This window comes from Mus caroli, unplaced genomic scaffold (genome assembly GCF_978045245.1).
Source record: "Mus caroli unplaced genomic scaffold, Mus_caroli_1 scaffold_5, whole genome shotgun sequence".
In the NCBI taxonomy this organism is placed as follows: domain Eukaryota; kingdom Metazoa; phylum Chordata; class Mammalia; order Rodentia; family Muridae; genus Mus; species Mus caroli.
In genome coordinates, this window is record NW_028227260.1 from 44,574,884 (window position 1) to 44,599,413 (window position 24,530).

Consider the following 24,530-nt stretch of genomic DNA (forward strand, 5'->3'; position numbering starts at 1 on the left):
TCCTCTGAAGCCATGGCAGAGAGATGTGCTAGGTGGCTACGTGGGCAGGAGAAGAAATAGAAACAAATTCTATTTGTTTTTAGCCATCTCAATGTTGTTGTGGGCATTGACCAAAGCTTTCTAAATGTCCTGGTAGGAATAGCCCTGACTCATGAGGTGTTCAATCTTACTTGAGAGCTGCGGTGAGGGTGCTGTGGCCACAGGGTTAGCAGTGGCACCTCCGCCGTGTTGATAGCTACTGGCTTTTCATTCTGAGTTGATTACCTGGACCTATGGTTAAGGAAAATGCAATTGCTGATTCAGCCACCAGAGATATGGTTTTCCTATCATGAAGTTCCATAGAAGGTGCTAAGAATTTTCATCAACTTTATCATGTGCCTGCTTCTACACTACGAGAGAAGTTTAAGCTCACACAAACAGAAGCTCAAGATATTGTCCTGCAGTGTGGTAAATGTGTAGAATTTATTAATGCACCTTCCATGGGCATTAATCCTCGCGGATTGCGACCCCTAGATGTTTGGCAAATGGACGTCACACATATTCCAGCTTTTGGTAAATTACAATATGTACATGTGTCCATCGATACCAGTTCTGATGTCATACATGCCTCTCCCTTGATGGGGGAAAAGGAAATTCATGTCATATCCCACTGCTTAGAGGCTTGGGCTGCATGGAGCAAGCCCCTGCTGGCCAAAGATGTTTCTATCCGTTACAATATTTACTCTTAATTTCTTAAAATTGAATGATGCTGGGAGATCACCAGCTGAAAGGCACGGACAATGGCCTCAACTGCCCAATGAAATGGTCAAGAAAACAAATGTCTATGGAAAAATGTCCTTGATAACAAATGGTATGGCCCGGATCCCATATTAATCAGATCCAGGGGAGTTATTTGTGTTTTTCCACAGGGTGAAGATAATCCACTTTGTGTACCGACGTGACTGACAAGGACCATGAAAGAGCAAGATGAATCCCAAGATGATCCTGTTATTCTTATTCCTGATGACTGAGACAGGGATAAGTATACCTTTGTGGGCCATAGTGAGATCATGGCTAGTACCTTTACCGGTACATTCCAATTCTTCTACCTTGCCTTTGTTTTTTGCAACTGAATGTTTTTTTGGATGCACCATGTGCACGACAAACTCCTCAAGAGCCACAGGTGTATAATAATACGAGTTTTCATTTAAATTATCTAATTGGGCAGATCCCACTAGCCAAAATAAAGTGAGCTCTGGAGTGTTATTTAATGCTTTAACGCAAGTTGCTCAAGGAGCGCAATCAGATTCAAGTGATGTTGGAAATAATGTAACTTCACCTATAAACATCACCACTGTTATGATAAAGGGAAATGTGACTATTCCCAAAAGATCACGATGGCCTGTTGGCAATGCTACTGCTATATGCAGCGTTCCCTGGTGTTATCCGGTCCTTGCATTTCCTATAGTTTTTTCACCTTGTCAATCAAAATTTTTTCCTCAGAAAGAAATAGCAAAAGGCTTTGTTTTGTCACCTTCATTGAATTTTGCCGTAATGAATGATAAAGGAGATGCTACAGGAAAAGAAAATATTTGGCCATATTACCAATGGATTTTGAGTAATGAGGCAGGTGCTAGTACCAGTTTGTCAGCCTTTGCACTGCTGACTGGAACCTTTCATGAGATGTTGAATGTTTCTGCCACACTTTCCAATATCTCTGCTCATTTAGATAATGTGACATCTAATAGAGTTATCAGAAATATGAGTACTTCTCCAGTAGAAGTCTGTGTCAATCCTTCATTTATCTTTATATTGGCTGAATTTCAAAATAATACAGAATGGTTAGATTGTACAAATGTCACTTGTTTTTTGACACAGTGCTGGAATGGAACTAATTTCTTAGCCTTAGTGGTACATTTGCCAACCTTTGTCCCTGTGCCTGTTGAGGCAGATCCAGAAAAGTTCCCAATCATGAGTCTTGTTCGGCAGAAGAGAGATTTTGGAATCACAGCTGCCATTGTTACTGCCATTGCAGTGTCCACAGCATCAGCGGATACTGCGGAAATTGCTATGGCAAATTAAGTTAATACTGCTGACACCATAAGTCAGATAACAGAAAAAACGTCTGAGGCATTGCTTACCCTGCAAAGGGTGGATTCTCATATCGCCTCAGGGTTAATGTTAGTGAATCAAAGAGTAGATATTTTACAACATAACATGGAACAGATGATGGATGTCATACAAATGAGTTGTGTGGCATCAACTCTGCATGTGTGCATTACTCCCGTTAGGTATATTAACAATTCTTTCATTAAAAGTATAGATTTATCGAATTATCATAAGGAGGACTGGTCGTAGGAGCTGGAAAAGTTGCAGATGAAGCTGCAGATACAGATCCTGAACCTTAATGGAACCAGAGTGGAACCAGTGACCCTTGGAGACTTTACCTCTTGGCTTACCTCTTCATTTTCTTACTTTAAGGAATGGGTGGGAGTAATTTTGTTTTGTGCTGCCATATGCTGTGGACTGGTGTTCATGCTTTGGTTGGTTTGCAAAGTCAGTACCCAACAAAAACGTGGCAAGGTGATTATAACTCAGGCACTTTTAGCCATTGAAAACGGCGCCTCCCCTGAAGTATGGTTATCTATGCTCAAAAATTAGTTGGCATCTGAGTCCTCTGCTCTTGCACCCCATGGATTTGTGGACCCATTGTACTGGGATGAGAGAGACTCAATGATCATTGATCAGCCATTGCACATCACTGAGGTTTCCTCATTGCACATCGCTGAGGTTTCCTCATTGCACGTGGCAGGGTGATCATGATTTCCCCGCTAATTCATTTCTTTAAAACTTAGCTGGCCTCTTTTGTAGAGTTCGCCCTGGGTCATTTAGCAGTTACTGTCACACAGTGCTGCGGTATCCAAAGACAGGCAACTTTCCTCATGCACAGACCAACCTAAGACACGGGCCCCTTGGCGATAGGGTTACCCTATGACGGGTAATGCTGTGACACAGAGGAACGACCTAAAACAGGACTCGTGGTGGATGGACATAATTGCATAGGCCTAGTCCAGCATCATTTTATTAAAACAAAAAAGGGGGAGATGTGGGAAGCCGCAAACGCCATTACAAGATGGCACTGATTTCAATAAGCTGACACCCATGAATATGGGTAAACAACCAATGTGCCCATGTGCCATAGAGTTTTTGCCGAGTTACTGCCTGGCACAAGGCATGTAAATGAGGTACTGAAAGCATAACCAATCAGGCATAGACACACCTCTCCTAGGCCTATATAAGCAGCCCCAGTTCTGGGTCTCAGGGTCTTTCACCTACGCAGTCAATGCTCTCCCAATAAACGTGTTGCAGAAGGATCCTGCTATGGCGTCTTTCTTTCTGGCGAGACAGGCATCAACATCTGTCTTTCAATTTGTCTACCAGAAACTCCAGTATAGTAGCTTTACCAGGGATTTTTCTTAATCGATTTCTGCTACTTCTCTAAATTTGCCATATATCTGAATTCAAAACTAAAAGCTCTGTTATGCCAGATAGTTCTCTGTATGATCAAATTTTAAAACAAAAGGCAAGTGTCCTCAGATTAGAAGCTAAGAAATCAAATCAACAAAAGTCATGGAATGAAAAGGAAAAAAGTTTGAGCCTCTCGATTCTTGCTCTTATCTCAGGGGTAATCAAACCATGTAAACAAAGATACAGATAAGAAATTCTAAAAGGAGAAATAAATACTCTTAGGAAAATGTCTTCCTAGGCTGGTCTTGAGTTACATATTTGGGAATAATATTAAAAGGAGAAAGCTGAAGCCTGTGTTATGAACAAATTGTCTCATGCTCTTTAGCAAATGAGGGGTTTTCTCAAGGTGATGGGCTTCTGTAAGATGTCGCAAGCCAGAGACTTCTAACAAAATCTTCAAGAGACTTAGAAATTCCTTCCAGTTTCTCTAACATGGGACTTGTAAACCTGTCATTCTTTCTAGCAACTCAAAGCGACACTCACTTTGGCTACATCTTTGCAGCTACACACTCTACCCCAATTTTCTCTTTCTGTAATTAAAGGAAGGGTGCTGTCTCAGGAATCTTATTCAAACCATCTGACAGTCACACAAACTGACAAGTTACCTTAGCAAATAGCTAACTTGATTCAATGGATAAAGGGTGATTAGAGTTCCTAAGTAAAACTAGAGCATCTGGGCTTTTCATTCTCATAGACTTTAACTGCAGGGAAGTACCTGATTGCATGTACTTCCCATGACACTGGGGAGTACTTGGCTGCAAATGGTGCTTATGGCTATCAACAGAACTATGCTAAAATATCAAATTCTGCTAATAGAACAAAGTGAAGTGAATGTCTGCCCCACGATCAGTCCCACTACTTACATGAAAAATCTTAAAAGCACATATAAAAATGTCGTGCTACAAACTTGATTTTATCTTAGAGACTATCCTTTGGAAAACCTTGATCATTAAATATTTACTGATGTGAGTTCATTTGTATAGGATGGTATTTGGAAGGCAAGAAGTGCAATAATAATTTATGCCTGGGTGGCAGCTAAGTTGGTCAGTCTAACAGCTCTCCAGCATCCTCACTACCAGGACGAGCTCTCCAGCATTGCCCAAGCTAGCTCACCCACTGCTGTAGCAAGCAGGAGGTAAGAGCCTCTGGCATGCTCTCAAGGTGAGATCACCTGTGCTCCTGCCACCATAGACAGCTCTACAGTGCTGCCCAGGTAAGGAGCAGGGCCCACTTTCTTGGATGTTGCAGCCATTGAAAAACAGGTCTAGCTCTCCTACTGTCATGACCTCAGGGCTAACTCTTCTTCCTGTTGTATATGACAAGAGACTGCAGAGAAAAGCCATCTCTCACTCATCCATGCCACTGCATGCTACACAAAATACAGGGCCAGTTCTTCAGCCCTCATGATTTATGGTGTCTCATTTATGACCCTGCCATAGGGCCATCTATATTGTGCTGCCTAGGTAAGGTGAGGACCCTGCTATCACAAGGGTTGCAGCCAGTGAGGAATGTGACCAGTGATGCATAGCCCTTGGATATCAACAAGGTCATTGGGGCCACTCCAGATCAGGGACAGCCACATGGCATTTGGTGGTAATATGCACCATGGACATTGGCATAGACCCCTGCTGTTCCATAGCTATGCATCCAGACATGTTCCTCAGAGACAGCATGGGTTGGGTATTCACCATGGCCTCAGATAGCATCGCAGGCTACTAGAGTTAAGCTGTTCCTTTCCACCTTCCTGTCTCCAGATCTGCCTCTTTTAATAGTGCTCAAGCCATTCTACTATACTTTATCTCCCATATCTTTCCTGCATATATGCACAAAGTAGTCCCTCGTGAGGTCATGTGGCAGATGGGTTCTCTGGATATCTTCAAATGTCTGTCCAACTCCAAGATTCCAAAGGAAATAAATCTCTGGTCAATGATCAACACAGCAGAATAAGCTGTAATTCAACATAGAATTGTTCATTCCATGGTTAAACCACCACCACAAACAACTAGAAAAATTAGCAGATAAGTCAATGATGAGAAGTAAACACAGCAAGATGTATCCAGTTAGTTGTAGGTCTCCATTATGTAGGTAATGGTCTTTTTCCTAGGTTAGAAAGCAGCTGTGGGAGAAACAGCAACTCACACAGTAGTCAGTTTTCTCAAAGGAAGAAGGCATATACCAACTGACAATTGTGTTTGTTAGTGGCTCTATTGATGGACACTGTAATTCAGCGTTTTCCAAGGAGCAAGAACAGCAACTACCTTCCTATCTCCAGTTCTCCCTCACTTCATAAGACACAAACATATTGGCTTCCTTCTTCCACTTCTTCACAACCTATATACTTGCTTCTTTCCCTTGTATCACTCTATTATCAGGTTACTCACTTCCTGCCATGCCTAGCTATGAGCATGACGACCAGGATCAGAACTGTGATATTCTGAAACCTCTGTGGATCTGGGTGTGGGCTGTGGTCACAATAATAAGTGAATTTCCAACTCTTGAGTCTACCCCTCTCTTGGTTAACTCCAGTGAACACCTGGCAGATCTTATCATTCCAACAAGATAATAGTCCATTTGTAATGAAAAATAAATATTTATGTCAAATATACATACATTATACTGCATATCCCTGAGACCATGTGGAAGGAGAGGGGCTGTTGACATCTTTCCTTATACCTATCAAACACTCTAAGGAAGTTTAGACTTATCAGTTGTAGTACTAATTCCTCACAATGATGAAGTCATGTACTTTCTAGGGCACCAGAAAGAAGAAGAAGAAATAATCTGGAGTAACAACTAAGATGGGGCTTCCAATGTTTTACTTCATAGGACAAAGGGAATATTTTCCTTTTTAGGGGAATAATATTTTCTAAATCCCAAAAGGCCTAATTAAAATCCTTATTGAGTAGAGGAGACTCAAAGACAATGATGTAACCTGGATCATTGTGGTCTACTATGGCTGCTTTTTTCCAACATTAGAAACATCAAAATTCCTCCACCAAATGTATAAAAATGAAGGAAAAACTACTCAACTAAGTGAAACAATGTTTATAAGTAAGGAATTAATAGATGTTATTACTCATACTTCTTCTAGTCTTTTAATAGACTAATACCCACAGTAATGACCTGCCTCCCCTTGATATGCAGAGAAGAAAAGAGACAACCTGAAGGGAATGGGGAGTTATGTTTGAGTCTATAAGATGTTTGAACCAAAGCTCTCTAACAGACTTCTACTTCTGGTGCCTCTCTCATCATCAAACTATTTGTTCAAACCATTTACCATTTCTGTTCTTATATTTCTATTTTTGTTGCATCTCATGTCTTAACTGGCTCAGGAGATCTGACACTTGGCATCATGTCATGGTCTCTGTGGTGTATACTACACACACACACACACACACACACATATACACACTTTGTTACAGGCACACATGCACAAAAAACTTGGATGCAAATAATAATGATAATAATAGCAATTCTAAAATAGAAATAAATAAACATATAATCAGAATACAGTACCTGCTGCTGGTTATATTGCCATCATCCAACTGGCCAGCTTATGAAATGTATTTTTTATCTTCTCATTTGAAACATTCTTGACATATGTTATTAGCAAGTTCTTATCTGGAGCATAAAAGAATCAGTTCTAATGAATGAATTCTAAATGTTTCCAAATATGAGTAGGTTGCATAAAACAAAAAATGAATCAGAAATACAGCAGTGAGAATTGTCCTATCTGCCTAATCCATGATTCTGCTTTCATTTTTGTCACTAAAACACAAAACAATCCGTTCAAAGTTTTTCCATTAACTGAGTACTTATAATCTTTCCTTGTTACTTTCCAGTTGCTTGTTATACCTGTTGCCATTTGAAAGGCTATTTTACATATCTTGAGTATAACAGTTGTGATATTTATAATCATACCAAATTAAAACTATAGTCTTAAGAGATAGGTATAGGAACTGTAGCAGTTGCTCTGCTGCTACAAACTCTGGCTGTTTTTCAAGAGGATACAAGTTAGATTTTTAGTATCTACAAAAAGGCTCACAACTCCAGTTATGGGGGATCCAACACCATGTTCTGGCCTCTGAAGACACTATACACATAGACACACATGCAGAAAAATTCCCTCACACATACATGCAAAAACATAAAATAAAACAAAGATAAGTTTTGATCAAGGCATAGTGGATATGATGGGATAAGGGAGGACAAAACAAGAAAATTTCAGAGCTTTAAGCAGAGCCTGAAGAACATAACTCAATGACTTCCCCATTGTCCTTGGCTAAAGAGTCCCTAAATCCAAAAGAAAAAGAAATAGGTCAAAAATAAAATATAAATAAGAAAATTTGAGTTATATTTTAAGTCTTACTTGAATGTTAGCAACATCGATAAGGGCATAATTTCCTTGACATCAAAACTGATATTATATCCCCATTAGAAGGAAAAAATTCACCCTTACAGTCTTTTGACCTACACACATATGTAGTGCGGTATGCATGTCCATACACACATGCACACTCAACAAATGAATGTAGATTAAATCTTTTTAAAGAAAATTACTCATGAGTTTATGTTCACTTATATAAAGTATCAACATTTTGTACAGTATTCATCATGTTAAATATCTGAAATTAAGTAATTGTTCCAGTATTTAAAATATATAAACACCGTATTTTGGTGACTGATATAATTGCTTATGAATAGTATATTAAGATTTCAGTAAGAAAAAGGATATATTTTAGAGTTTTCTGATAGTGCTGGGATTCAGAAAATATTAGGATGTGGCAACAGTTTGAATCTAATTCATTACTATTATTAGTCTTAATTGTAAATATATAGTCTTTCATCAATAGAAAAAATGGGAAATCTTACATTATGGCATTAAATTCTGCTAAATTATGGAGGTAATAATAAAAGAATTAGAGAGTATGACTTCTCATAGAGATCTAGTAAAACTCTTCAGGATCAAGCACACACACACACACACACACACACACACACGCCAAATAAAGAAAAAGAAAAATCAAGATGGATTTGGAGAAGTTTTTCCATCAAAGTGTGGTCATTATGAAAACCTCAGAACTCACAAAAGTGACATTGTCTTTGAGCAGCAATCACTTGTCAGCTCCATTTCCACATCCTCGAATTCCAGTGAACAGCAGATAGTAAAATAGGAAATGATTCTAATTTTGAATTTTTCCTCTCCCAAAGTGATTTCACACATAATGCATTTCAATTTCCTATTAGGCCAGATCATTTTTGTAACTCAGTGACTGGCCTTTCATCCTGTCATCCATACACAAACTAAACAGAGAAATAAAGCAATGTCAGGTATTAATTATGCCTTATGGAGTGGGCCTTAAGGCAAGTCAGACTACTACTACAAAGATTTTGTGGCACAGTTGGTGTTTACATTTGTCTTTTAGTAGCCTAATGAGTATTCATTCTCTCTCCCTCTCCCTCTCCCTCTCCCTCTCCCTCTCCCTCTCCCTCTCCCTCTCCCTCTCCCTCTCCCTCTCCCTCTCCCTCTCCCTCCCCCTCCCCCTCCCCCTCTCCCTCCCCCTCCCCTCCCCCTCTCCCCTCTGTCTCTCTCTCCCTCCTCCCTCCATTACACACACACACACACACACACACACACACACACACACACACACACCCCAAAACAAAGCAAAGCAAAAACAAAATAAAACAATACAGTGGGCCCCATTTAAATAGTAGCTCTACCTTTCAATGTTCAATGAGTTTTGTAGGTATTGTCTTCAGCAATGAACCTTTGTTGTGAGTTTTCAGAGAGCAATCCATTGTCTTGACATCAACCTAGGTTGCTTGGGACCCTACTGGCCAACCACACAATTGAATGAAACTCAGTCTTGTTATAAGATTTTGCTTAGTGACAAAAGTTTCCCAGTTGGGACTCCATTTCCCCCATTATTAGGACACCTCATTAGGATTGACTTATTTAGTTGAAGAAGTTTCTACTGCATGACATTTCTATACTATCCCTTGAATGCCTTTCAATTCCAGCTGTCTTTCATTGTATTCCCTTTTTCAAACTTATGTCTCCTTCTTCTCTGGATTCACTCCTAATGTTACTCTGTACCTTCACAATCTACCCACAAAATCTGTCCTATTTTCTCCCTCTGAGTGATAACTAAGTATCCCCTTATAAAAAGTAAAGGACACCTTCATTCAGACAAAGTACAGTCAACAAAATAAAATATTTTAGCAACTCAACATCCAATAGAGGACTAATATCTGTAATATATAAATAATTCAAGAAAGTAAATAACAAAACAAAAACAAAAACAAATAATCTAAATAATGAATTAGTACAGATCTAAACAGAGAACTCTAAATAGAGGAAAGACAAATGGCTAAGAAACACTTACATACATGTGCAATAATATCCTTAGCCATCATGGAAATGCAAATCTAACCTACTTTGAGAATCTATCTTAAACCTCCCAGAAATGGATATTATCAAATAAACAAGTGACCGTTCATGATGACATGGATGTGTAGCAAAACAAACACTTCGGTTGCTGACGGGAATACAAACTTGTGCAACCACTAAGGAAATCAATATGGCAATTCTTTAGAAAATTTGCTCTCTAACTGCTGCTGAGGGCCATACACGAGGAGTGACAAATGGTTTTAGAATTCACAGAATGTGGATCACCAATTAGCATGGCCAGGATGGATAAACCTTGATATGGCACAACCCCAAGTACTATGTTGTTAAGGAGTTCTGTTCTGCTTCTGGCCCTCACATCCCTATTAATCTAAGAATTATATAAAAACTCTAAGAGGGCTTCCTGTCACTCACTGAGCAGTATATGTAGTACCCACAATAATACTGCTTGATCTGTTTTAGGCATTGTTGCTGGCACAGATTAATGATTCAATGACCAGCATAAGAAAAAACTTAGACCCCTTCTGCCCAGCACATTCTTACTGGACATATCACCAGCTTACATGCTCCTCTGAAGACAATACAGTCTCAAGGCCCCCTAGCAGGCTCAATGCATGGAAGGCAACTGGTAAGGAAACTTCCTTAATAGTCACACTCACTGGGAATCCCAAGGAGCTCAGTAGTCTGAAGACCCATCACTTCCCAAAACTCCCACTCTCCAAATTCCAATCCCCTTCTAGCAAGCAACATCTGCTGGGGTATATCACCAGCTTGTCTGCTTCTCTGAAGACACCACAGTCTCAAAGCTGCCAGGAGGTCAACTGCATGCAGGGCAACTGTTCTGATGCACACAGGGCAACAGACTCCACAGTCTGAAGGCTTCCCAGGAGAACAGCTACATGCAGGTCAACAAGTTGACTGCCTCTCTGAAGGCCCAACAGTCTGAAGGCCCCCAGGAGACCTGCTATAGCCAAAGCAACAAATCATCAGCTGATCTGACCCTCTGAAGGCTCCATAGTCTGAAGGCCCCAAAGGATGTCTGTTATAGCCAGGGCAACAAGCCTACAAGGAGACCTACAGCAAACCATGGATACAAGAGGGAGGCACCAGACGGAGACACACAGACCAGGGGTAACCAGATGGAAAGAGGCAAGCACAAGACAATAAGCAAAAAAGGCCAATATACTTGGGAATCATCACAACCCAGTTCTGCCAGCACTGGATACACCAAAACACCTGAAAATCATGAAACTGACCTAAACTCTTATCTCATGAAGATAATAAAGTCCTTTAATGCTACCTCCACTCCAGTAGTGGATGAAGTCCCTAGCTGAAAAGTCCATGGAAACTTAGTCTCCTGGAACAGTGGCATCCTGTATAATGAATGCTCCATTAATGTTCTTGCTTTAGTTAGTGAATGGATCTGTGTGCTTTCCCTCAGTATTGTTTTATTATAGGTGTCTCCAAGCAATGACTTGTCAAATACCTAAGCAAAATTGAACTTTGCTTCCTGGCCTTCACCAATGGCCTAGGTAGTCCTTAAGCCGACCCTGGGCTCAGAATTCAGTAAGAATGTTGCCTATTCAGTGACATTCAGAATTGCCTCTAGTATTGTATGAGAGATAGTGAAAGAAATCAGGTATTACTATCTACTACATAGAGTTAGAAATCTCAGGGCAAGCTTAGCAAAGTAAGTTTAGAATTCTTATTATAGTTATGTATGGCAGACAACATTACTTATTAGTAGAAAGTCCCCCTATACAATCACTTAGAATAATAGCTGAGTTACTCCCATATGCAAGAATTTACAATGACCTAGGAAAAAAGAAGGTTGTGGTCTAAGAAGGAACTAGAGTAAATACTTAGAACTATAGATATCTGAGTTACACCCATACACAGGAATTTACTATGGCCTAGGGGGAAAGTGGACTATACAATAGACTAGAATTGGAACCATGGCAAGGGTGAGAAACCCTTGCCCATGGCTTCTAAAAATAAGCTGACCTTAGGTGGGGCTGCTTTTGATCCCAGTTGTTAATGTTGATTTTTATCCCAGTTGGTTCCTGTTAGCTTTTTGAATGCATTCCTCTGTTTTGTGTAAAAGTCACTTATAAGACTGGTGCTCATTTTGGGATAAATGTCATCCAGATACAGCACTCACTCTGTGTTTGTGTCTGTTTGTCACCCCCTTTTCTTCACCAACTCCTTGCCCACCTGTAAATAGAACCCCCTGATTTCTACCGCGGATTGAGGGAGGCCGACTGAGGCCAGTTTGTGGCACTTTAAAGAGGATATAAATAATTCACTAAAAGAAATACAAGAAAACACAGATAAACATGTAGAAGTTCTTAAAGAGGAAACAAAAATAAATTCCGTAAGTAATGGAAAACATAATCAAATAGGTGAAGGAATTGAGCAAAGTAGTACAAGACATAAAGTGGAAGTAGAAACAATAAGGAAAACCTAAATGGAGGCAACCCTTGAAATGGAAAACCTAGGAAAGAGGTCAGGAATAACAGATATAATAATCACCAACAAAATAAAAGAGATAGAAGAGAGAATCTCAGGTGTAGAAGATGCCTTAGAAGATATTGACACAGCCGGGCAGTGGTGGCACACACCTTTAATAGCAGCACTTTGGAGGCAGAGGCAGGCAGATTTCTGAGTTTGAGGCCAGCCTGGTCTACAGAAGAAGAAGAAGAAGAAGAAGAAGAAGAAGAAGAAGAAGAAGAAGAAGAAGAAGAAGAAGAAGAAGAAGAAGAAGAAGAAGAAGAAGAAGAAGTTGTTGACACAACTGTCAAAGAAAATTCAAAACATAAAAAAAAAAAAAAACTTTTAGCCCAAAACATCCAGTAAATCCAGGACAAAACAAAAAGAACAAATGTGAGAATAATAGGAATAGAGGATAGTGAATATTCCTAGCTCAAAGGACCCAAAAACTTGTTCAACAAAATCATACAAGACAACATCACCAATTTAAAGAAATAGATGGCTAAAAATGTACAAGAAGTCTTTAGAACCCCAAATAGATTTGAACAGAAAATAAAATAATCTTATCACATGATCATCAAAACATTAAATGCACAGAACAAAGAAAGAATATAGAAAGCTGCAAGGGGAAAAGGCTAAGTAACATAGAAAGGCAGACCTATCAGAATTACACCAGACTTCTCAAAAGATACTATGAAATCCAGAGGAGCTTTGACAGAGGTCTTATAGTTCCTAAGAGAACACAAATGACAACCCAGCCTATAATATCCAGAAAGACTCTCAGAAAACATAAATGGAGAAACAAAAATATTTCAGGACAAAATCAAATTCCAATAGTATCTATCTACCAATCACACCTACAGAAGATTCTAAAAGGAAAACTCCAACACAGGGAAAGTACATACACCAAAGAAAAAACAAGATATTAATCATATGACAATAATGCCAAAAGGGAGAAAATCACATGACACAATGCACCTACAACAACAAACATAACAGGAACTGAAAATCTCTGTTTTTATTATCTCTCAATATCAAAGGACTCAATTGTCAAAAAAAAAATGACATAAGCTATCAGCCTGAATATGCAAACAGAATCCAGCATTTTACTGCATAAAAGAAAGTGACAAAGACAGACACTACCTCACATTTAAAGGCTGGACAAAAGTCTTCGAAGTAAAATGTTCCAAGAAATAAGCAGGAGTTGCCATTCTAATATACAATTATAGAGACTTTCAACCAAAAGTGTGATAGTGAAACACACTTCCTATACCTCAAAGGCAAAAAAAAAAAAAAAAAAAAAAAAAAAAAAAAATCACCAACAGAAAGTCACAATTCTGAACATCTATGCCTCAAATGCAAGGGCACCCAAAGTCATAAAAGAAACTTTATTAAAGTTCCAAACACACAATGAACCACATACAATAATAGTGGGAGGCTTAAGCACCCCGTTCTCACCAATGGACAAGTCACTGAAATAGAAACTGAAGAGAGACACCTTAAAACTAATAGAGATTATGACCCAGATGGATTTAACAGATATATACAGAACATTTAACCATAAAAAAATGAATATGCCTTTTTTGGTACCTTTTTCAAAATTGACCTCGAAGTCAGTCACAAAGCAAGCCTCCACTGATTCAAGAAGAATGAAATAACCCCATGCATCCTGTCAGATTACCATGGAATAATGCTAGACTTTAATAACAACAGAAAGAAAGAAAGAAAGAAAGAAAGAAAGAAAGAAAGAAAGAAAGAGAGAGAGAGAGAGAGAGAGAGAGAGAGAGAGAGAGAGAGGGAGGGAGGGAGGGAGGGAGGGAGGGAGGGAGGGAGGGAGGGAGGGAGGAAGGAAGGAAGGAAGGAAGGAAGGAAGGAAGGAAGGAAGGAAGGAAGGAAGGAAGGAAGGAAGGAAAGGAAACCCCACATACCCACAGAAACTGAATAATTTTCTACTCCATGCTAATTTGGTCAGGGAAGTAATAAAGAAAGAAATTCAAAAGTTTTTAAAATTCGACAAAAACAAAGATCCAACATACCCAAACTTATGGGACACAAGGAAAGCAGAGCTAACAGGAAATTTCATAACAATGAGTGCCTTCACAAACAAATTGGAGAGACCTTACACTAATAACTTAACTGTACATCTGAAAGCCCTAGAACAAAAAGAAGCAAACAAATTGAGAGGAATACAAGGCAGGAAATTGTCGACCTCAGGAAGGAAATCAACCAAATAGAATCAAAGAAAACAAACAAACTAAATAACTAAATAAATAAATAAATAAATAAATAAATAAAAGAATCACCAAAACCAATGGCTGGTTCATTGAGAAAATCAACATTGTAGGTAAACGCATAGACAAACTAATCAAAGGGCCCAGAGACAATATCAAAATTAACAAAATCACATTTTCTGTATCCATTCTTCTGTTGAGGGACATCTGGTTTTTTTCCAGCTTCTGGCTATTTTAAATAAGGCTGCTATGAACATAGTGGAGCATGTGTCCTTATTACAAGTTAGAACATCTTCTGGGTATATGCCCAAGAGAGATATTGCTGGATTTTTCAGTGTTACTATGTCCAATTTTCTGAGGAACCGCCAAACTGATTTCCAGAGTGGTTGTACCAGCTTGCAATCCCACCAACAATGGAGGAGTGTTCCTCTTTCTCCACATCCTCGCCAGCATCTGCTGTCACCTGAATTTTTGATCTTAGCCATTCTGACTGGTGTGAGGTAGAATCACAGGATTTTTTGATTTGCAATTCCCTGATGATTAAGGATGCTGAACATTTTTTTTTCCGGTGCTTCTCAGCCATTCGGTATTACTCTGTTCAGAATTCTTTGCTTAGCTCTGTACCTATTTTTTTATTAGATATTTTCTTTATTACCATTTCAAATGCTATCCTGAAAGTTCCCTATACCCTCCCTCCACCCTGCTCCCCTACCCACCCACTCCCACTTCTTGTCCCTGGCACCAGCAATACCTCTCCTGGGCATAAACCCAGAAGATGTTCCAACTACTAATAAGGTCACATTCTCTACTATGTTCTTAGCAGCCTTGTACCCCATTTTTAAAATAGTGTTATTTGATTTTCTGGAGTCCAGCTACTCAGCTATTAAAAACAATGAATTTATGAAATTCTTAGGCAAATGGATGGATCTGGAGGATATCATCCTGAGTGAGGTATCCCAATAACAAAAGAACATATACGATATGCACTCACTGATAAGTGGATATTAGCCCAGAATCTTAGAATACCCAAGATGCAATTTGCAAAACACATGAAGCTCAAGAGGAAGGAAAACCAGGGTGTGGATGCCTCATTTCTTCTTGGAATGGGGAGTGGGATACTCATTGAGTGAGTTGAGGGGACAGAGCTTGGAGCAGAGCCTGGGGGATCAACCATCTAGAGAGTCCCCTATAGACAACGACCAAACGCAGTCACTGGGCAGATGCAGATGGGAGCCTGCTGGTGGGATCCTGATGTGGTTGTGTCCTCTGAGGCTCTGCTGGTACCTGGCAAGTGCAGAGATGGATGCTCACACTCATTCATTGGAGGAAGCACAGGGTCCCCAGTGAAGAAGCTGGAGAAATGCCCAGGGTGCTGAGGTGGTCTGGATCCCCATGGGAGGAACATCAATCTGAACTAACCAGTACCCCCAGAGCTCCTTGGAACTATACCACCTATCAAAGAAAACACAAGGTGGAAATTGTGACTCTAGCTGTATATGTAGCAGAGGATGGCTTACTCCATCATCAGTTGAAGGAGAGGCTCTTGGTTCTGTGAAGGCTCTATACCCCAGTATAGGGGAATGCCAGGACCAGGATGGGAGTGGGTGGGTTGGGGAGCCAGGGGAGAGGGGAGGGGATAGGGTATTTCGGAGGGGAAACTAGGCAGGAGATAATATTTGAAATGTAAATAAAGAAAATATCTAATAAAAAATTAACAAGATCAGAAATGAAAAGAGAAACATAAGTATAGAAACTGAAGAAATTCAAAAACTCATCAGATATTTTTTAAAAAGCCTATAATCAGCAAAACTGGAAAATCTAGAAGAAATAAATGATTTTCTAAACAGATACCATATACCAAAGTAAAATAAAGAGCAGTTAAATTATATAAACCGGCCCATATTCCATTAGAAAATAGAAGAATGAATTAAAAACCTCCCAACCAAAAAATGCTCCAGGCCAGATGGCTTAAAGCAGATTCCTGTCAAACCTTCAAGGAAGAGCTAATAACAGCACTCCTTAAACTACTTCATAAAATAGAAAGCAGAAGGACCACTACTTAATTCACTCTATGAAGGCACAATTACTCTGATAACTAAACCACACAAGGACCCAACCAAAGGAGAGTACTTCAGACCAATTTTCCTTATGAATAACAATGAAATTACTCAATGATATTTTCACAAAACAAATCCAAGAATACATCAATACCATCATTCACATGAGCAAGTAAGTCTCATCCCAAGGATGCAAGGTTGGTTCAGTATATGAAAATGCATTAATATCATCGACTATATAAAGAAACTCAGAAAAAAAATCATATGATCATCTCATTAGATATTCAAAAAACTTTGAAAAATTACAACACCATGGTAAAAGTATTGAAGAAGCTGTGCAGTAGTCGTGCACGCCTCTAATCCCAGCACTTGGGAGACAGAGGCATGCGGATTTCTGAGTTCGAGGCCAGCCAGGTCTACAGAGCGAGTTCCAGGACAGCCAGGGTTATACAGAGAGACTCTGTCTCAAAAAAAAAAAAAAAAAAGTATTGAAGAGATCCACAAGTCAAGCCCTATACTTAAACATAATAAAAGCAAAACATGAGTCAATATCAAATTAAATGGAGAAATACTTGAAGCAATCCCACTAAAATCAGGGGGAAGACAGGATGCCCACTCTCCCCATTTCTATTCAATGTAATGTTCAAAGTTCTAGCTATAGCAATAAGACAACAAAAAGGATATCAACAAGTTACAAATTGGCAAAGAAGAATTCAAGGTATCACTATTTGTAGATGATGTGATAGTATACATAAGCAGCACCAAAAATTCTACCAGAGAAATTTGACAGCAAATAAACAACTTCAGCAAAGTGGCCAAATATAAATTTAACTCAAATAAATCAGTAGCCTTCCTTTATAAAAATGATATCCATTTTGAGAAAGAAATAGAGAAACAACACCCTTCACAATAGTCACAAATAATATAAAATATCTTGGGGTAACTCTATCCAATAAGAGAAAAACTCTGTATGATAAGAACTTCAAGTCTCTCAAGAAAGAACTCAAAGAAGAACTCAGAAAGTGGAGAGATCTCCCATGCTTATGGATCAGTAGAATTAACATAGTAAAAATGACCATCCTACCAAAAGCAGTCTGCAGATTCAATGCAATCCCCATCAAAATCCCAACACAATTCTTCAAAACACGGAAAGAGCAAGCCTCAATTTCACCAGAAAAATAAAAAAGCCCAGAATAGTGAAAATAAATTGTAACAAAAAAATTTCTTAGGGAATAATATTCCCTGACCTCAAGCTATACTATAGAGCTATAGTGATAAAAGCAGCATGGTGTATTGGTACAGAGGAAGACAATTTGATCAATGGGATAGAAGAGAAGACCCAGAAATAAAACCATACACATATGGACACTTGATCACTGACAAAAATGCCAAAAATATACAATGGAAAAATGAAAACATCTTTAGTAATTGGTGCTGGTCTAACTTGCAGTCTGTATGTTGAAAAAATGAAAATAGATACATATTTGTCACCTTGCACAGTGTTCAAGTCCAAGTGGATCAAAGACTTCAACATATAACCAGATACACTGAATATAATAGAAGAGAAAGAGGGACAGAGCCACAAACTCATTGGCACAGGGGAAATTTTCCTAAACAGAACTCCAATGACTCATGCTCTAAGATCAAGAATTGATAAATGGGACCTCATGAAACTGAAAGGTGTCTGGAAGGCTAAAGACATATTCAGTAGGGAAAACCAGCAACCTACTGATTGGAAAAAAAAAAAAAAAAAAAAAAAAAAAAAAACAACTTCACTAACCCTGCCTCTTATAGGAGGCCAATATCCAAAGCATATAAAGAACTCAAAAAGCTAACCACCAAAAACCCAAACATCCCAATTAAATAATGGATACGAGACTCAACAGAATTCACAACAGAGGAATCTTGAAGGGCAAAGAATCACTTAAAATAGCTGTCCAAGTCCTTAGTGATCAGGGAAATGCAAATTAAAACGACCCTGAGATTCCATTTTACACCAATTAGAATGGCTAAGATAAAAAACTCAGGTGAAAGAACATGTGCATGAGGATGTGGAGAAAAGAAAACACTCCTCCATTGCTGGTGATATTGCAAGCTGGTACAACCACTGTGGAAATCAATCTGGACGTTCCTCATAAAATTGGAAATAGATCTGTCTGAAGGACCAGCTATACCACTTTGGGGAATATACCCATAAGATGCCACAACATGTCACAGGGGCACATGTTCAACTATACTCAGAATGGCCATATTTATGATAGCCAGAAGCTGAAAACAACCCAAATGCCCCACAATAGAAGAATGGATACAGAAAGTGTTGTTCACTTACACAATTGAATACTATTCAGCTATAAAGAATATCTTGAATTTTGCAGGCAAATAGATGGAACTAGAAAATATCATCCGGAGTGAGGTAACTCAGACCCCAAAGGACATGAATGGTATGTACTCACTAATAAATGGATATTAGCCAACATGTACAGAATACCTAGGACACAGGACACAGGACTCAAGAAGGTTAATAAGCAGAAAGACATAAGTTAGGATGCCTCAGTCTCACTTCAGAGAGAGAAGAAAGCAGTCCCTGTGGGCAGAGGGGAAGAGGGACCTGAGTGGGAGAGGGGATAGCGAGGCGAAGTGGAGAACATGATCATATACTGTTTTTTGGAGGAGGGGGGAAACAAGGCTGAAGACCTGAGAGCTAGCAGAAAGAATAAAAACAAGCAACCTTGAAAGATAGGAGGTAGGGGAACCCTCTACCAGAGACCTGGGAGATGAGAGATTCTCAGGACTCAAAGTGAGGGACCAAAGATGAAATGCCCTACTGTGGAGAGAGGGAATGTGTAGGGTCCATCTCCAGTAGAAAGACAGGGTTTCAGGTCATGGGATGGGATTGCCATTCCACAATCACAAACTCTGACCCAAAGTTGTTCCTGTCTAAAAGAACTGTAGGGAAAAAAATGGAGAGGAGGCTGAGGAGAAGGAGGTTCAGTGACCACCCCAACATGGGATCCATCTCGAGTGGATTTTCTAATGCTGAACATTATTACTTTTGCTATGGTTTACTTACAAATAGGAGCCTAGCATGACTACCCTCTGGCAGGCCCAACAAACAGCTGAAAGAATCAGATGAAGATACTTAAACCCAACAAATGGACAGAAGCCCTGGATCCCTTTGGTTTAATTACAGGAAAGGTGGAAGAAGCTGAGGAAGAGAACAACCCAGTAAGAAGACCAGCAGTCTCAACTGTCCCAGACCCCTAAGATTTCTCAGACACTGAGCCACAAACCAGCTGATATAAGGCCCTCAACACAAGTAAAGCAGAGGACTGCTTGATCTGGCCTCAGTGAGAGAAGATGCACCTAACTCTCAAGAAACGAGCCCCCCCCCAAAAAAAATTAAAAGAAGAGAAAAATAGAAAATTAAATTCTTAAGTCCTAGGTACTTACTAAAGCAGAGAAACTAAGAGTCAGGTGTTTTGTTTTGTTTGTATTTATTTAAGCACACAGCTTTAAGTTCCCTGAATATGTATGTATGTGTGTATGTATGTACGTATGTATGTATGTATGTATGTATGTATGTATGTATGTATGTATGTATGTATATATGTATGTATTTTTGGTTTTTTGAGACAGGGTTTCTTTGTGTAGCCCTGGCTGTCCTGGAACTCACTCTGTAAACCAGGCTGGCCTTGAACTCAGGAATTTACCTGCCTCTGCCTCCCAAGTGCTTGGATTAGAGGTATGCACCACCACTGCCCTGCACTCTGGGCATTCATTTATGCACAAGTTAAGTTTTTCAAGTTCTTATTAAATCACAAAGAGTTAAGTTTCTCCAGCACTTATTTAACCACAAAGAGATAAAAAGAGGCAAGCCATTTTCAACCACAGAATAAGCAAGAAAGTATTAAGTTTCCAGAAGCTATCAACTTCTAGACGCCAGTAAATTCAAAGAGGGTTACAAGGCCAGAAATCTTTGATCTTTTGTTTTTCTTCCAGCTCTGTGTTCCATCTCAGTTCTGAACCCAAAAGGCCAGGGAGAGCAGCCATCACTTCTTCCATTTCCCAGTTATAATACAGTAACTGTCCAAACTATTGCCTGGATCATCCTTCAGATTTTGCAATTTCCTATATATATCTGGGTATAATTGAGCCATTTTTTTTTAAAGAGGAATTCTTTCTTCTCTGACTCCAGCGTCACATTACAGTTTCCTAATTGCCTCCCTGTCTCTCAGAAGGAAGTTGGTGATATAAAGTTTATTTTTTTCCTTATCAAAATACAGCTATTTAGAAATAAAGAGTCTTCAATTTTATTCTTCAGACCCTCCAGAATATGATGAATAATATGTTTAGTGTTCCAGCTGTCAAGGATGGAAATCAAACCCATAACGACTTGTTTGTAAGTGTTGTTTATGTACCTGTCCTAGTTGTGTGACATGGGAAACTTTGTATACAGGTATTGTGAACTTCATTATCCCTTTTCCCCACTAAGGTTGAAGCTTTATCTAAAATTAACATAACATCTTTCTAAACAAAGTCATATGTAGCCTGAACATATTAGTCTGGATTTTCAGTGACATTGACTTGGTTTTTGTTGTTGTTGTTGTTGTTGTTTTTCATTTGTTTGTTTTGTTTTTTGAAAAGTTTTAGTTCTGTTGGAGGGAATGATCCATAGATATAGGATGCTTCAAATACCTCTACTATTTCTTGTAAAGAAACATCCCTGGAATAACTGGAGTGGAATGAAGACACATAAATTGCCCCCCTTAGATTCCTCAGCATATGGTATGCAGGACTGAGAAGTGATACTGGGATAAAGGGGGGTTTTATGGATCTGAGACAAAAGAAGGACATTCAACAGGGGGAACTAGAGGTGGATAAGAAAGACTGGCTTCCTTTAAAGAATATGAGAGCTTAATCAGTGATTGCCAGAGTGATAGAGTCTTATTGGAATTTTCTAACTTCTTAGAGATGTTACAAGAGATAAAAGAACAGTTGTCCATAGGTAAACTGTGATAATTTCCCTTCTCTTTTTTTAATACAGTTCTGCTTGGAGCATGGTGTTACAAGTAATTACCTGGGGCAACCATTTCCTAACATCTCTCAGAGGCTATCAAGGCTAAGACTCCTGGCAGGAAAATATTGGACTTCTATAATTGAATTAAGGACTAGTTATGACCAGTGATTATGGAAGCAGAAAAGTAGCAGCTTTGGAGGATTCATGGAACCTATTTGCCACATATAGAATGAGATGGATGATAAAAGAAGGGAAAGTCTTAGATAAACTTTACCCTTTTTCTATTTTCATTTTTTTTAACATGTTGAGGAATAATTCTGCTTGTTAGCAATGGGCAGCTCATGAAGTCTATTCTGTTCTCATAAGAGGCAAGTTCTAACTCCTCCATTGTTGGTGGGATTGCAAGCTTTTACAACCACTCTGGAAATCTGTCTGGCAGTTCCTTAGAAAATTGGACATAGTACTACCGGAGGATCCAGCAATACCCCTCCTGGGCATATATCCAGAAGATGTCCCACCCAGTAAGGACACATGCTCCACTATGTTCATAGCAGCCTTATTTATAATAGCCAGAAGCTGGAAAGAACCCAGATGCCCTTCAACAGAGGAATGGATACAGAAAATGTGGTACATTTACACAATGGAGTACTACTCAGCTATTAAAAAGAATGAATTTATGAAATTCCTAGCCAAACGGATGGACCTGGAGGGCATAATCCTGAGTGAGGTAACACAATCACAAAGGAACTCACACAATATGTACTCACTGATAAGTGGATATTAGCCCAAAACTTAGGATACCCAAGATATAAGATACAAATTGCTAAACGCATGAAACTCAAGAAGAATGAAGACCAAAGTGTGGACACTGTGCCCCTTCTTAGAATGGAACAAAACACCCATGGAAGGAGTTACAGAGACAAAGTTTGGAGCTGTGAAGAAAGGATGGACCATCTTGAGACTGCCATATCCAGGGATTCATCCCATAATCTCTTTCCAAACGCTGACACCATTGCATACACTAGCAAGATTTTGCTGAAAGGACCCAGATATAGCTGTCTCTAGTGAGACCATGCCTGGGCCTAGCAAACACAGAAGTGAATGCTCACAGTCAGCTATTGGATGGATCACAGGACTCCCAATGGAGGAGCTAGAGAAAGGACCCAAGGAGCTAAAGGGATCTGCAACCCTATAGGTGGAACAACATTATAAACTAACGAGTACCCCGGAGCTCTTGACTCTAGCTGTATATGTATCAAAAGATGGCCTAGTGGGCCATCACTGGAAAGAGGCCCATTGGACATGCAAACTTTATATGCCCTAGTACAGGGGAATGCCATGGCCAAAAAAATGGGAATGGGTGGGTAGGGAAGTGGGGGGGAGGGTATGGGGGACTTTTGGGATAGCATTAGAAATGTAATTGAGGAAAATACGTAATAAAAAATAAAAATAAAATAAAAAAAGAGCTGCCTACACACACACACACAAAAGAGGCAAGTTCTGTAGTGCAATTTTTATTCTCACATATTGTGTTGGTTTGAGTGATAAATATTCTCTAAATTCTCAGGCATTTGAATATTGGATTACCAGTTATGGCACTATTTTGGGAAGATAAGGAAATGTGGGCTTTTTAGATGAGGTTTGTCACTAGAGATGGACTTTTGAGAGAAAAAAGACTCAGACCACTTCATGTTTTTCTCTTTCATTCTTCTTGTTCAAGATGTGACCCTTCAACTTCCTGCAGTTACAACTATGCCTTTGGCTAATCGTAAGAGATTCTAACTCTCTGAAACTATAAGCTGAATTATATTTTTTCTTCTATAAATTTTCTTGTCCATAGTATTTTATCACAAGAATAGAAAAAGAGGAAATACATTAATTGGAAACTTTATATTTGCTGGGAAGAATATGAATAGGTTGCTGTAAGGATAGATTAATTCATTGTCCTATGGAGAGTTTACTGTATGTTGGTTTTGAATTACAACTTTTTCCCAAATACCTACTAAAGTAGTGTGGCTCAACATTTAAAGTGAGGGGGCTTGTGAAAGCCAGTTGGTCCATGGGGTTTTGGCTAATGTACAATGCACTATGGATCCAATGGTTTCCCATGCTTATTTTCTGAGTACTGTATACTGATTTTTAGCCCAAGCATATGTCTACAGTACAGAATATGGCATAATCAAACATCTCCAATATCAATGTTATGTAAAAATTGTTCTCCATCATCTCTGATTGATCAATAAAAGAACTGATTCAGCTTATGACAGGGCAGAGGAGACAGGAAAGCTGAATTTCAGATTTGAGTTAGTGATCCCAGGTAAAGAGAAGAAATGGACATACTACAAGGAAGAATGTAGAAAGGTCATATAGAGAGACCAGGAGCATTTGCCATGAGGTCACAGTGAAAGTGCAAGCATGATGACACACATGGACCAGAGTGAGCCAGGGCAAATAATATCCTGCAGATATTTTAGAACAAGAAAGGCCTAATATCACCACCTCCCAAACAACTAATTCATTTTCCAGGCATAGAATGTATTGGATAGATGTACTTAGGAATTGGCTGAATAATCACAGTTGTGGCTTAGTTTTGTGTGACAATTTGACAAAAGTTATTGTCATAAAAGAGGAAGGAATCTCAGTTGAGGAAAGGCCACCATGAAATACACCTATAAGGCATTTTCTTAACTAGTGATAAATGGCAAAGGCTTCAGCCCATTATGGGTGATGTTTGATGCCTTCGGTTGTATAGGAAAGCAGGCTGAGTAAGGTATGTGAATCAATACAGTAAGCAGTACCCCCTTCATGGTCTCTGC